General features: G+C 35.8%; 1 long non-coding RNA gene across 2 annotated transcripts; it reads left to right on the top strand.

Annotated features, from left to right (window-relative positions):
- Positions 1-340: 340 nt before the first annotated feature.
- LOC123545323 (uncharacterized) lies at positions 341-2,752 on the top strand. Of its 2 annotated transcripts, none has more exons than XR_008369173.1 (3): positions 341-747; positions 2,067-2,203; positions 2,530-2,752. It is a non-coding gene; the product is annotated as an uncharacterized LOC123545323 (long non-coding RNA). The 2 variants fall into 2 exon arrangements; XR_008369164.1 differs by having other exon boundaries at positions 343-789.
- The last annotated feature ends 10,306 nt before the right edge of the window (positions 2,753-13,058 follow it).

Genomic DNA, 13,058 nt, shown 5'->3' with positions numbered 1-13,058 from the left:
ATTACCTTTTATACGCATTACATGTTCTCGACCAATTGAGCAAAAATGTATTCTTGTTTCCACAAAAGACCTTACAGTCCTTGGCAGTTCACTGAATTTCTCATATTCAATATAGGGGTCTCCACAGCCGAGCGGGTAGGGTTAATGACTTCAAAGTATTAAACTCTCACCGATGAGGGTTCGGGTTTACACCGGTGCATTAAATTCTTCATGTGAGGAAGCTATCCAGCTGGCTTACGGCAAGTCGGTGGTTCTGCGCAGGTACCCGCCCATGATGACATAATGCACGGAGGGGGTCAGCCGGGGTTTCCTCCTCCATCAAAGCTGGAAAATCGCCATATGACATAACATTGATCAGTTGTGACGTTAAAACCAACAAAAACAAACAACTCGTACTCATTACCTTGGAGCCGTCCGCAACTAGTAACCTATTCAACGCTTCCCCAACCTTACACCAAATAATCAAGTCTTCATTTAAAATTTACTATGCTTGATTTAGCGCCTAAATGTACGCAAAGTAAACTTATTTTCTGACCGAAATGTTTCATTCCTATATATTGTGCGTCGCAGAAAATTCTTTGGTAATCTTGTCCGTTTGTTAGTCTGTTTTCAGTTTTAATAACGTTTTCTTTGACCTGGGATATTTACTCTTCTTTTAAAGGTTATCTGAGGAAGGCATAAGTTTGATGGCCAAAGAAAAGAAAATATGTTGGAGACAAAGGAACACAGAAAGTTAACAGATAGCCGGTATGCAACCTTCCACAATTCTGAACTACAGTTACCGGAAAAGTATGATTATTTTTCAAAAGGTGTTCACATGGAAAATAATCCTTTATTAGTATCTTGTTGTTTTATTTTACATATGTCACATGTATTTTACAAGTTTGATTGATCTTAATGAAATGCACTACAGTTTCACAGTTACAGCTTTAATATTTAAGACCAGTATCTCTGATTTTATAATCACCAATGAGACTGATTGTCGACATTAACGGCAAGACAACTTGTAGTCATGACACTCTAGCGGAATTCAGCAACATCGAGAAAACTCTATATATCTTGTCGGAAATTTGAGAACAGGAGAGTTTTTTTTTGTTGAATAAACTTCAAAGCAGAAGCAGGTTGTGTATTCCGAGAAACTTCAAAATGTCCGATTGATGCTAATATCTAAAAACAGTTAAAGTATTAAAGTAATATTCAAACTAATATTATTAGATTATTTTGAAAAAAGAAAACTTACTGATCATGTAGTCTATTGGATGGATATAAACGCGTTTATTATTTTATATTAGAGAAATAATTAGTAATTAAGAATTTGTATTAATTTTATTACTGACAGTTTATTTCAGACCGATAGGGATGTTCAACAATATAAAATAAAGTTGATACTGGTTTGCTAAAAATAAGAAATTATAAAATACAAAGCGTCGACAGCAATGTCTGTAAATCATTTAAATGATAAACTCTGTAAAAAAATCGTCTTGAAGCATACAACGCAACCAAGCAGAAACTAACTAAATCAGTTTGAAATGAGTCCGTCTATTAGCAGAAATGAAAGGTGAAGCATTATTCATGCCCACTAACACTGGCTTTAGTGGAATTTTATTATAATAAAATGGATGTCCTCTATGATAAGGACTGAAAAATGTAATAAATCAGAGTGCAAGTACGAGGAGACAAATTTCAGCCACCACACGGCGCTCAGAGATTGCTGCTGGATAGTCATAAATAAATGTCACTTTATTTCATTTTGGAGTAGGATGTAAAGATAAGCTGAATTCCAAGTATTTTACAGCACACTTTCACTTCGCGACAAACGCGATGATGACTTTTAAAATTATACCAACAACTTGAGTATATTTAGGACTATAAGGAAAGAAAACTTGAGAGGTTTGAAAGTAGTGATCAACTTGTGCGGTGTTTTTATAATGAACCTCAAAACAACAAAAGTTTCGACCTGTTCAACGCAATTTCTTAATTTCTTAATCTAAAGTTGTATGTGCGAATATTTTTCATTCATCCAAAGCTCAACAAATGTTTACATTTCTGTTTAATTTGTCTTTCAGACTGAGATATCAGACGACCATCGGCTTTTTATTTTATCTACCCAACTTAGCAGCACAATGGTTTACAGCACAATTGGACATTTCGACAGGCCGGCTATTGAAAACTTTAGGAATCCTTTTGATATCATTTATTATGGGTATAAAACATGACATTTTTTCTCTATAACTTTGATATAAAAATATGTATATTACATTCATAATAAACTCTGACGTTCTGCAAGCTTTTAGCTTCATCACATTTATGAATTCTGCCCATTCAGGACCCTTTAGTACACGGTCACTGCGTTTGCCATACTCCCTGAATGGGAAGATATGCTCACACTTGTACTTTATAAGTTTAAATGCATCCTTAACATACTTAAAGATTTCAAAGCGACATTAAGACATCAATTAGTGTAATAGGTGAGACAACAGATGATTCAGTATTAGATTTTTTATTTCTAAATTTCGTTTTTGCTTTTAGAGATTTCACTCTGACCATTGAGGAAAACACTGCAGGTTTTCACACAGAAGGCAAGCTAATGCTGACGCGTGGCAAGACGGGCACCATCCTCAATTTCAGTGAGCCAAGACAACTTATAAGAATATATTTCAAGAGAAGGCGATGTTTTATCTTCAGGAAACCTGCAAAACAAAACCGTATTTTCAAGCTGATGAAAGTACCAAGAGACTGATTTGAAACCAGAGTTCCTATTTGAGCCAGCCAAAACAATTGAAGTAAACATTGATTGTAAATATGTGTGTTCATTATTAATAAATAATAAATTGATATTCACAAGTGTATCAATATTTTTTAAGTTTGAGCTATCACAACTAAACAACTAAAGATGAGTCAGTCTTCTGGTCTATGTGTCTGTCTTGCAACAACTGGGATTAAAAATTGTACCGGATTTATGGCTTTTTCTCCAGATACGCAGGCAGATATTATAACTGCATTTAATAATACATCACGCTATCTGGATGATATTCTTAATATGGATAATCCGTTGTTTGGTCAATTGGTGGGTACTATTTATCCTAGGGAGCTTCAGTTAATTAAAACTAACAATTCAGATACTGATGCTTCGTTTTTAGATTTACATCTCTCTATTTATGACAATATTATACATACCAAAATTGATGACAAGAGGGATGATTTTAACTTTAGTATTGTAAAGTTTCCCCATTTGGATGGGGATGTACCTCAGGCTACATCTTATGGGGTATATATTTCTCAATTAATTCGGTTTGCCAGAGCGTGTAGTCATGTCAAGCATTTCAATGAACGTAATCTATATATTACAAGTAAACTTCTTCAGCAAGGCTACCGTTATTACAAATTGCGTAAATATTTTGCTAAATTTTACTATCGTAATTCTGATTTAGTTTTAAAATTCAATAGTAATTTAAAGACACTTCTGCGAGAAGGTATTTCTAAACCCGTTTTTATGGGCATGTGGTTTACAAACTTCGTAAGATCTTGGGTCATGGTAATTTTCCAAATGTATTTGGTAAAATTATAAAACGTTTTATTAAAAGAGGTTACGACCCAACTGTTTTGAGACATACCGTATGTTTAGTGTTCAACCCGTTTACAGTTGGACACTACGCTTCCCTCTTTAATTGTGTCTGATGGAAGATTTGGAGGACTCTATGATAAGCAGTTTTTAAATCCTACCAGGACTGAACTGTTTTGATATCTGTCTTCTGGCCTGTTTCGTCGGGCCCTTAAGGGTGTTTCTCTTGTTCCTCTTTCTTCTGAGCATTTTTGTGTTTTACATGCCATGCCTTTTTGTTTCTGTTACGTGTGTTAGAGATTCACCTGGAGGGGATTACTTTTATTTACACTGTCCCGTGTCTTTGGAACATGGTAGGGGTAAGAGTGAGGTTGTGTGCGCACCATAAACCGGTTTAAGCTCCCAAATGGTATTTTTGCCACAGACCGTTCCAAGGCGGTGCCCCACTGTGTTCCTTTGTTCGTTTTGTCCTCTTGTGTAGGCTTTGTGTATGTGTGTGTGTTTCTTTGTTTGTTCGTTTTGTCCTCGTGTGTTGGCTTTGTGTATAGCACGTGTATGTGTGTGTGTGTTTGTGGTGTGCACGTCTGCGTGCTGTAGGTTTCGTTTTGGGGAGGCTGCAATTTTGGTATGTGGCATTCCCTGTTTGATATTTGTCTTTGTTTTTATATAAACAGAATGTGATGCATCAGTTAAAAATGGTTTTGAAGAAATAAAATAGGTAAGGGATTTAATTTTAGCACCTTCTGTTTAAATATTATTATTGCAACTCATCTTACAGAAAATGTATTAATAATAAAGAGCAAAATACAGTTGCTGGATAAGCATGCAATTGAAACTTCAATAAATGAATTGTGTCGTTTCCATATTCATTGAATATCCGCAGTGTTCATTATTACATAGATGTCTTTTGTCGAATGATTTTGTCAGACCGCATATCAAATACTTACTACAGACGGAGTATTTACTGTGAAATTATAAATATTCGTGGGGGACTAATTTTCGTGGATTTCGTGGCTGAGTCAATCCACGAAATTTAATCCCAACGAACAAGTAAAATTCCCATACATTTTATGTTCAGAAGTTGAAATCCACGGATTTATATCCCTACGAAATTGCTGTTTTGACCAAAACAACGAAATTTAAAATCAATTTTAAAAATGGAGGGAAAAATGTCTTGAAAAAAAAAATGTTTTCCTTTAAATTGAAATTTATCTATATAGTAATGTTTCATCTGAACTAAAAATGGATAAAATATCACTAATATGGACAGATAACCATTTGGTATTGACAAATATGCAACGTTTACCCCTAAAATACACATTTCTCAAGATACATACTAAAAAGGGACGTAATCAGATATTTACTGTATGTTTAATTTTAAAACTGAGTGTGAAAACATGTTTCTTATGAAGAAAGCATGAAAGTTTGTAATCAATTACTATAAAGTATACTGAATCAGATATGGATTACATATACAATTAGTTAGCTTGAATTAACCAAACAAGAGGTCCCGTCTATTATACCTTTTATCTATTTCAATTAAATATCTAGAGCAATTTCCAAAATGTTAATTCATGACCTTAATCAGTTCAGACCATCGACACATAATTTACTCAATTTAATATATCTTGTACACATTCAATATATATGGCTCAGGCAAAATGATATGAGGTCATTAAAGGGGAAATTGTTAAAAAAAATTCATTTAGAGGGCAAATTGATTTATTTCAATCGTTAAAATCATATTACTGATTTAACATAAATAAAGAAAGTGAATTTATGTATATTATGTATAAGATATCAAAAAGCCAAAAAATATTCACGTTTTGAGGTCCAGGAGTCAACCTTAATAGCTGTATTTATTAGGGCAATAGATTACTATTAAAAAGAGAGGCCCACTCAATTTTTGTATGTTTTTATAGGGAACATCAAAATTAACCCTTTAATCTTGTCTGTTACATAACAGTTTATGATATAATCATGTTTTCAAATCAAATCACTCACCCAAAGACCCATAGAATAAAAGAAATTGATATTTGCATCCTTTCAATAGATAGCTAAGAACTGTAATAGGTTTTCCAATATTTCTAGCTTGACAAATTTACATTCCCTATACACGACTGTGTTAATTCACTGGCATTTAATTGCTTCTATGAAGTGTACATAGTAATGAAACTCGAGTGTCACTGCGGGTCCATCCAACAGAATTAAGCAATGGAAGGGGCACAAATAAGGTGTACAGACGACCAGCAAATAACCTACATACATGTAGAGCGAAATCTATCTCGGGGTATTCTGCAATAAACCACTCGCGTGCAATGACGTCATCCGAACAAGGTGCGTAGCACGGTCATACAAAGTAGTCACCATTTTTTTAACACTACTAGTATGTTGTGTTAGAATCGAAATAATTAGTTCCCAAGTGATCGTAGAATAACCCGATTTTTCGTTCTTATGCGTAACATTATATCACTCAGGCCTACGGCCTTCGTGATATATTCTTATGCATGAGAACTCAAAACTCGGGTTATTCTATGATAAACCACGTTTGGGAACTTATTGTTCTTAATTGATAGGAAACTGGCGCGAAAAAAGTCATGGTAGTCGCAAAATGGCGGATCCAAAGATCCAAAGACTCCTCCTTTTTTGCTCTGTATAACTATTTACCTGAAATCACATAACAGATCTATCCTTGACATTAAGGAAGCATTTTTGTAATGATATGATAGAAAGATAGATTCATCATTGAAACTTAGGTCATACACCTCCAATACAATTTTGGGTGTCATTTATAGCCGATTTTGCAATTTGTGTGTTTGCCTGAAATATGTGACCCTCAATTTTCTTTTGATTTTTTTTCAGCACTGACAATTTTCTCAACGACCCTTACTGTTACCTATTACTGTGTGCTGTAGCCATTTGAAATGTGTCAATTCTGTCTAGAATAAAAAAGGCCAGCTGTTGCCAGCTGTTTAGTATAAACAGCTTATACCTTAATGTCTCTCCCCAAACATGGACCTTATAAATAAATTGTTCTGTGGATATATTAGAAATGTGAACATCAGATAGTTTAGATGTTTCCAAGTTGTCTATTTCCTTACGGAACTAGAATTTTACCTGGCTCCATTCACTGACTTACAGCTTGATGCTTTTATTTATAACACGACCATGTATTGTTCCAAAAGTGTTAAGTCACACCATGTGGTGCACTAAATGGTATGCGATGAAGCAGTGTAATAAATAAAGGTACTATTCATGCTTATGCCTGCAAACGCAAATAATACATGCAAGAATATAATGCTCAACGATACATCCAGCACTTTATATGCATTTACGAGAAAGCTGTACATAGCATGCATTTGTTTGCAGCAGGTGCTTCAAAACAAATCCAAAAAGGGATAATGTTACGAACACAGACAAGGAGGCACTCTGGTATTTTCTATAGTAAAACAGTTTGCTAGTTGTAAGCTGTAGGTCAAACAGTTTTTGTACATGCTGACTAATTCCGTAGTAAGCCATCTTTTTGGCATAAAACCAAGGACATAAATTCAATAGGAAAAGACCCACCAAAAAACGTAGCCACCTATACAACACTTTAAGCTAACATTCTTTATAATGCATTATCTGGTTGTGTACTGTCTCAATACGTTTGCAGGCATAGGATATCTTTATTTACAGTTATTCCTCGTTAAAAAATTTGAGAAGCGCACATGACATGAAGCAAAACATCAGAAACGAAAATTAGAACGGAAATGGCGTGAAAGTAAGCTCACAATCGATCACCAAATTTACCGAACACAGTGTGCTGAAGTGAATAAGATGCTAAAACAAGCTCGTGTTGAATACTATACAGGCAAAATTGACTCATGTGGCAGTGATCATAAGAGTTTATCAAAGATTACCAAAAATCTTCTTGGCGATACAAATCAGGTGATTTTACCATCACAATCATCTCCACAGCATCTCGCACAAGATTTCAGTGACTTCTTTATTGGAAAGATCGAAACAATCAGAAACGATATAGCATCGCAAACACAATCTGTATCTGATTTAGATGACATAGAAACTGAATACACAGGTGTCAATTATGTAGAGTTTACTCAAGCCTCAGAAGACGAAGTGAAATCAATTATCAAAAAGTCAGCGAACAAATCATGCGAACTAGATCCTATCCCAACATGGTTATTAAAAGAATGTCTTGACGAACTAACACCAGTGATAACAACAATTATGAATGCATCTCTAGATGCTGCGTATGTGCCCAAAGCGTTCAAACATTCACGAATAAGACCTCTTCTAAAAAAGCCAAGCCTAGATTCTAATGTCCTAAAAAACTATAGACCTGTGTCAAACTTGCCGTTTCTGTCTAAAATCTTAGAAAAAGTGGTAGATGTTCGAATTGAAAATCATCTGAGAACAACGAACTTCATGAAGTTAATCAATCTGCTTATAAAAAATCCACTCAACCGAAACCGCCCTATTAAAAGTTCAAAATGACATTCTTCAATCGTTGGATAAGAACAATGTGACTATTCTTGTGATGCTTGATCTCTCTGCAGCATTTGACACTATTGACCACGGGAAGTTGATTCATCGCCTTGAACGTCACTTTGGTGTTACAGGCAAGCCACTCGCATGGATGATGTCATACCTTAGTGACCGCTACCAGACCGTATGCATAGATGGCGAGCTATCACAACCAGTGCTAATGAAGTACAGTGTACCCCAAGGGTCTGTCCTGGGGCCAAAGAACTACACAATGTACACAAAACCAGTCGGAGCTATCTGCAGAAAGCACGGACTGAACAATCATTTCTATGCGGACGATTCGCAGTTATATCAATCCTTCAAACCAATAAATAAAATGTCTATTGAAGAGACCATCATCGCGTTGAAAGTTGTTTAAAGGATATAGTAAGTTGGATGAATACTAACATGTTGAAACTCAATGCTGAAAAACAGAATTAATCATATTTTCATCTGAACACAAGACACAATCTGTTTCTAACATATCTGTGAAAGTGGACGGCTCTGAAATCAAACAATCAGGCAGTGTCAGGAACCTCGGTGCTTTCCTGGATTCGAACATGAGGATGGAGCAACATGTGAATAGTGTGTGTAGAAATTCCTATGCACAGTTGCGGCAAATTAGTCACATCAGACAATATATAACCGCAAACGCAACCAAATCTCTAATCAACTCTCTTGTTACATCACGTTTGGATTATTGCAACTCTCTTCTATATGGAATTCCAAAACGGTCAATGAACAAACTGCAATATGTCCAAAACACGGCAGCTAGAATCGTAACCAGAACATCCAGATACGACCATATAACGCCTGTTCTGCGTGAACTCCATTGGCTTCCTGTGCAATGTAGGGTAGAATACAAAATTATAACACATACATATAAGGCACTCAAAGATCAATCACCAGCTTATGTAGCGAACATGCTAGAATATATATACACCATCCAGAAATCTGAGATCGCAGAATAATGCATTAAAACTAGTGGTGCCCAAATGTCGAACAATACGATTTGGTGACAGGAGCTTTCAGACAGCTGCTGCGAGGTTATGGAATGCCCTCCCAATCTGGCATAAGAGAGTGCAAGACCGTGCAAAGTTTCAAAAAAGCGCTAAAGACGCATTATTTCATACAATTCTTTGGCAACTAACATCTCACTGATTACCTGATTTATAATGAAGGTACTTTGCCGGCCAATTAATTACTTTAATTAAGAACTCCAGTGTGACAGAATAATATTGGCGGTGTTTTTTTTTTTTTTTTTTTTTTTTTTTTTTTTTCTGTGGGATGTATCGTGGATGTTCTCCGGACCGTTTAGGTAGGGATTGGCCCAATCATCCGGGACGGTTTGCATGCTGTGATGCATTTCGCAGACATCATACCGTTTAATTCTGTCTGTTCAAAATGTAAGATATCTTCTGTTCTATTCTGCTCTGACCTGTGTCTTTGATAGGTCAGTTAATGTTTTATGATATTGTATTTTGTTTTATGTTTTGATCTGCCTACCTTCCAATTTAAAATGCTTGGTATCTTATTACCGTAATGTAATTTTAATTTCTTCTATAATAGTTCAATTCCCATTTTTTATTGAACATTATATAAATGTTTTTATGTAAAGCACTTTTGAACGTATTTTTATATGAAAAGAGTGCTATATAAATGTGGTATATAATAATAATAATGACAACTGTTTGTTTGTTTGTTTTGGGTTTAACGCCGTTCTTCAACAGTATTTCAGTCATGTAACGGCGGGCAGTTAACCTAACCAGTGTTCCTGGATTCTGTACCAGTACAAACCTGTTCTCCGCAAGTAACTGCCAACTTCCCCACATGAAACAGAGGTGGAGGACTAATGATTGCAGACACAATGTCGTTTATCAAATAGTCACGGAGAACATACGCCCCGCCTGAGGATCGAACTTACGACCCCGTGATCCGTAGACCAACGCTCTTACCTACTGAGCTAAGCGGGCGGGCACATGACAACTGGAATGATAGAATGTTCTATCATGCAAGGAAATATCGAAATGAAGCCAGACAAAAAAATTTTTTAGCAATTAGACGTATTAAAAACAACCCCCTAAGAGATGTTCACGCATGTAACAAAGAACATTGTATCAAGCAGGTTGTAGACAGGCATTTATAGCATACATTCACATTGCTAATAATGTCGACTGGAAATGGAAAATATATGGTACTTGGTTTTAATTATGTTATACATTTCATAATTAGCTGCTGTAAGTTGGAGGAAGCTCATCAATGTAACTAGAAAAATACATACAAAAGCAGTTATAAATGTATCAAACAAATGCTTTTTTGAAGACCTTTGTGCTAGAGAAATAAAACCTGGCAAACCTATTACAATTTTAGTCAAATTTTTAAAAGGTTGTCACGCCTAAAATTAAACGTTGTTTGTTAAGGGTAACCTGATCATAACCTTACCTGTCAGCTTTTGTAAATTCACGACAAATTCTTGAGTCATTATCCTAAAAAGCATTTATTCTATTGCGCTGCTGAATGGTACTGCTATCATTATTTTGAACAACGAGCAGATATCAGCTATAATTTTAACTAGGACGGCCTGCAACAGTTATTTTACCCGTGGTTAATGAGCTCCATCGGCTATACAGAGATGCAAAGTATTATGCTCAACTCTTACCCACACATTCAATGGTCTGCATTATCATTTCTTTATTAGATATATGCTATTGTATAGGTCGATATGGAACTTAAGATGAAGTATAAAAATACACTGTTTCATTATTTGTCCAAAAGGCTTATGTAAGATAACTGTAGCTCAGTTATTTTACGAAGACATTGTTTATAAACTTTCTTTAGGTCTGTATTATATTTTGATCTTTAGCAAATTTTTACATGTAACTATTTGAGTATTTTGGGTGTCTGCAGTAAATCACTGCACTTGAGAAACGTTAATTTCTGATGTTGACGAGCACGTGGAATCATTAAACAACAGTTTGATATCACTCGTTGACCAGCACGCCCCTTGACTTACTAAAACAAATGTGCTTAGACCGACTTGCCCATGGTATAATGAAGAACTACACGAAGCCAAACATTTGAAACGAAAACTTGAACGCAAATGGAGAAAATCAAATCTGACAGTGGATTGTGGGATATACAGAAATCACTGTGCTTCTGTGAATAAACAGCTGAAACAGACACGTGTAAATTCTATTCTGAAAAAAAATAGAGTCCTGCGGACAAGATCAGAAAACTTTATTCAAAGTGACAAAGAATCATCTTGGTAGAGACAAGGAGGCCGTGCTGCCACATTTTCTTCTCCAAGAACTACGCAACATTAGCGATTTCTTCTCGATAGATAGATGGAATAAGAAGTAAAATTAGGTTCAGAAACGATTAAACTGGTGTTACCACCGAGGGAAATTCGAACACGCAAATAGATAACTTTGTTGAATTCACTTAGCTCACAGGATGAATGAAAAAGTTTTTTCAAAATCTGCAAGTAAATGGGTGTGGCTAGGTCCATTTTCCAACATGGCTTTGAAACGATGCTTGAAGAACTGCTATCATCTCTCCTATTAAAAAATTTATTTGTGGAGAAAGCATATGTACCAAAATCCTTCAAAAGTTCGTTGATCAGACCATCATCAAAAAGTCAGATCTAGATGCAAAGGGTTCTGAAGAACTACAGACCTTATTCTAATTTACCGTACGTGTCTAAGATACTTAAAAAGGTAGTTGATGCTCGTTTGGAAAGCACTTGCCCTTGAACAGTCCTCCACGAAACACCAGTCTGCAAACAGAAAATTCCACTCCACTGAGACTGCTTACTGAAAGTTCAAAATGACATTCTCAATTTCCCTTGACCAAAATGATGTAACAATGCTAGTGATGCTTGACCTTTCGATACCATCGACCACAAGACACTATTGCATCGCCTCCATGACCACTTTGGTACCGCAGGGAAACCACTTGAATGGATAACTTCATATCTGAGCGACCGCTGCCAACAGTGACCATAGATAGTGAATTGTCAAAAACCAGTGCAAATGACATACAGTGCCCCACAGGGGTCCGTTCTCGAACTAAATTTTTCACAATGTACACTAAACCAGTTGGTACAATATTGCAAGAAACATGGACTAAAACATCATTTTACGCCGACGATGGGCAACTTTATTTCTTTCAAACCAACAAACCGGTCTCTCAAAAGGATGCTTTACGCTGTGTTAAAAAACTGTCTCGTAAGAAATGGGTATCTTGGAATAACAGCAACATTTGAAAATCATGCCGATAAAACTGAATGCATTGTATTATAACCCCAAAGAAACGAAAAACATATTGAATGGGTTACTGTGAAAATTGGAGAAGAGAACATTAAACCATCAAATGTGTAAGGAAATTTTTGGTGCTTTTCTGGACTCAAAATGAGCATGGAAAAACTATTTACTCAGTTTGAAGATTAGGGTACGGACAGCTACGTCAAATAGGCCACATCAGGAAATATCTAAAAACAATTTTGCTACAAAATCTCTAGTAAATTCACCGTCACTTCACGCCTTGAATATTGCAATGCGCTCTTGTATGGTGTTCCGAAGGTGTTGCTGAATAGACTTTAAAGTCTTTAGAACACTGCAGCTCGAATTATAACGAGAATATCGCGTTATGATCACATTACCCCGTATTAAAAGAACTGCATTGGATCCCAGTTACTTATAGATTTGGGACTTTAAGATTCTAGTTCAAAACATACAAAACATTGTATGACCTCACCGTCTAAGTTAAGACTTGCTTGATTCTATCAGCCAGCAAGAAATTTGAGATCCAAGAACAACTCAGAACAACTAGTTGTTCCAAAAAGCAAACTGTGAGGAAATGGGATCGTAGTTTTTCATCAGCTGCACCGAAGTTATGGAATGCTCTTCCGGCTACTATTGGAGACGCTAAAATTTTGGGATGCTTTCAAAGATTCCTTGAAAACCACTTT

This window comes from Mercenaria mercenaria, chromosome 1 (genome assembly GCF_021730395.1).
Source record: "Mercenaria mercenaria strain notata chromosome 1, MADL_Memer_1, whole genome shotgun sequence".
In the NCBI taxonomy this organism is placed as follows: Eukaryota; Metazoa; Mollusca; class Bivalvia; order Venerida; family Veneridae; genus Mercenaria; species Mercenaria mercenaria.
Note: the sequence above shows the minus strand (reverse complement) of the source record. Positions and strands in the feature narration are given on the sequence as shown.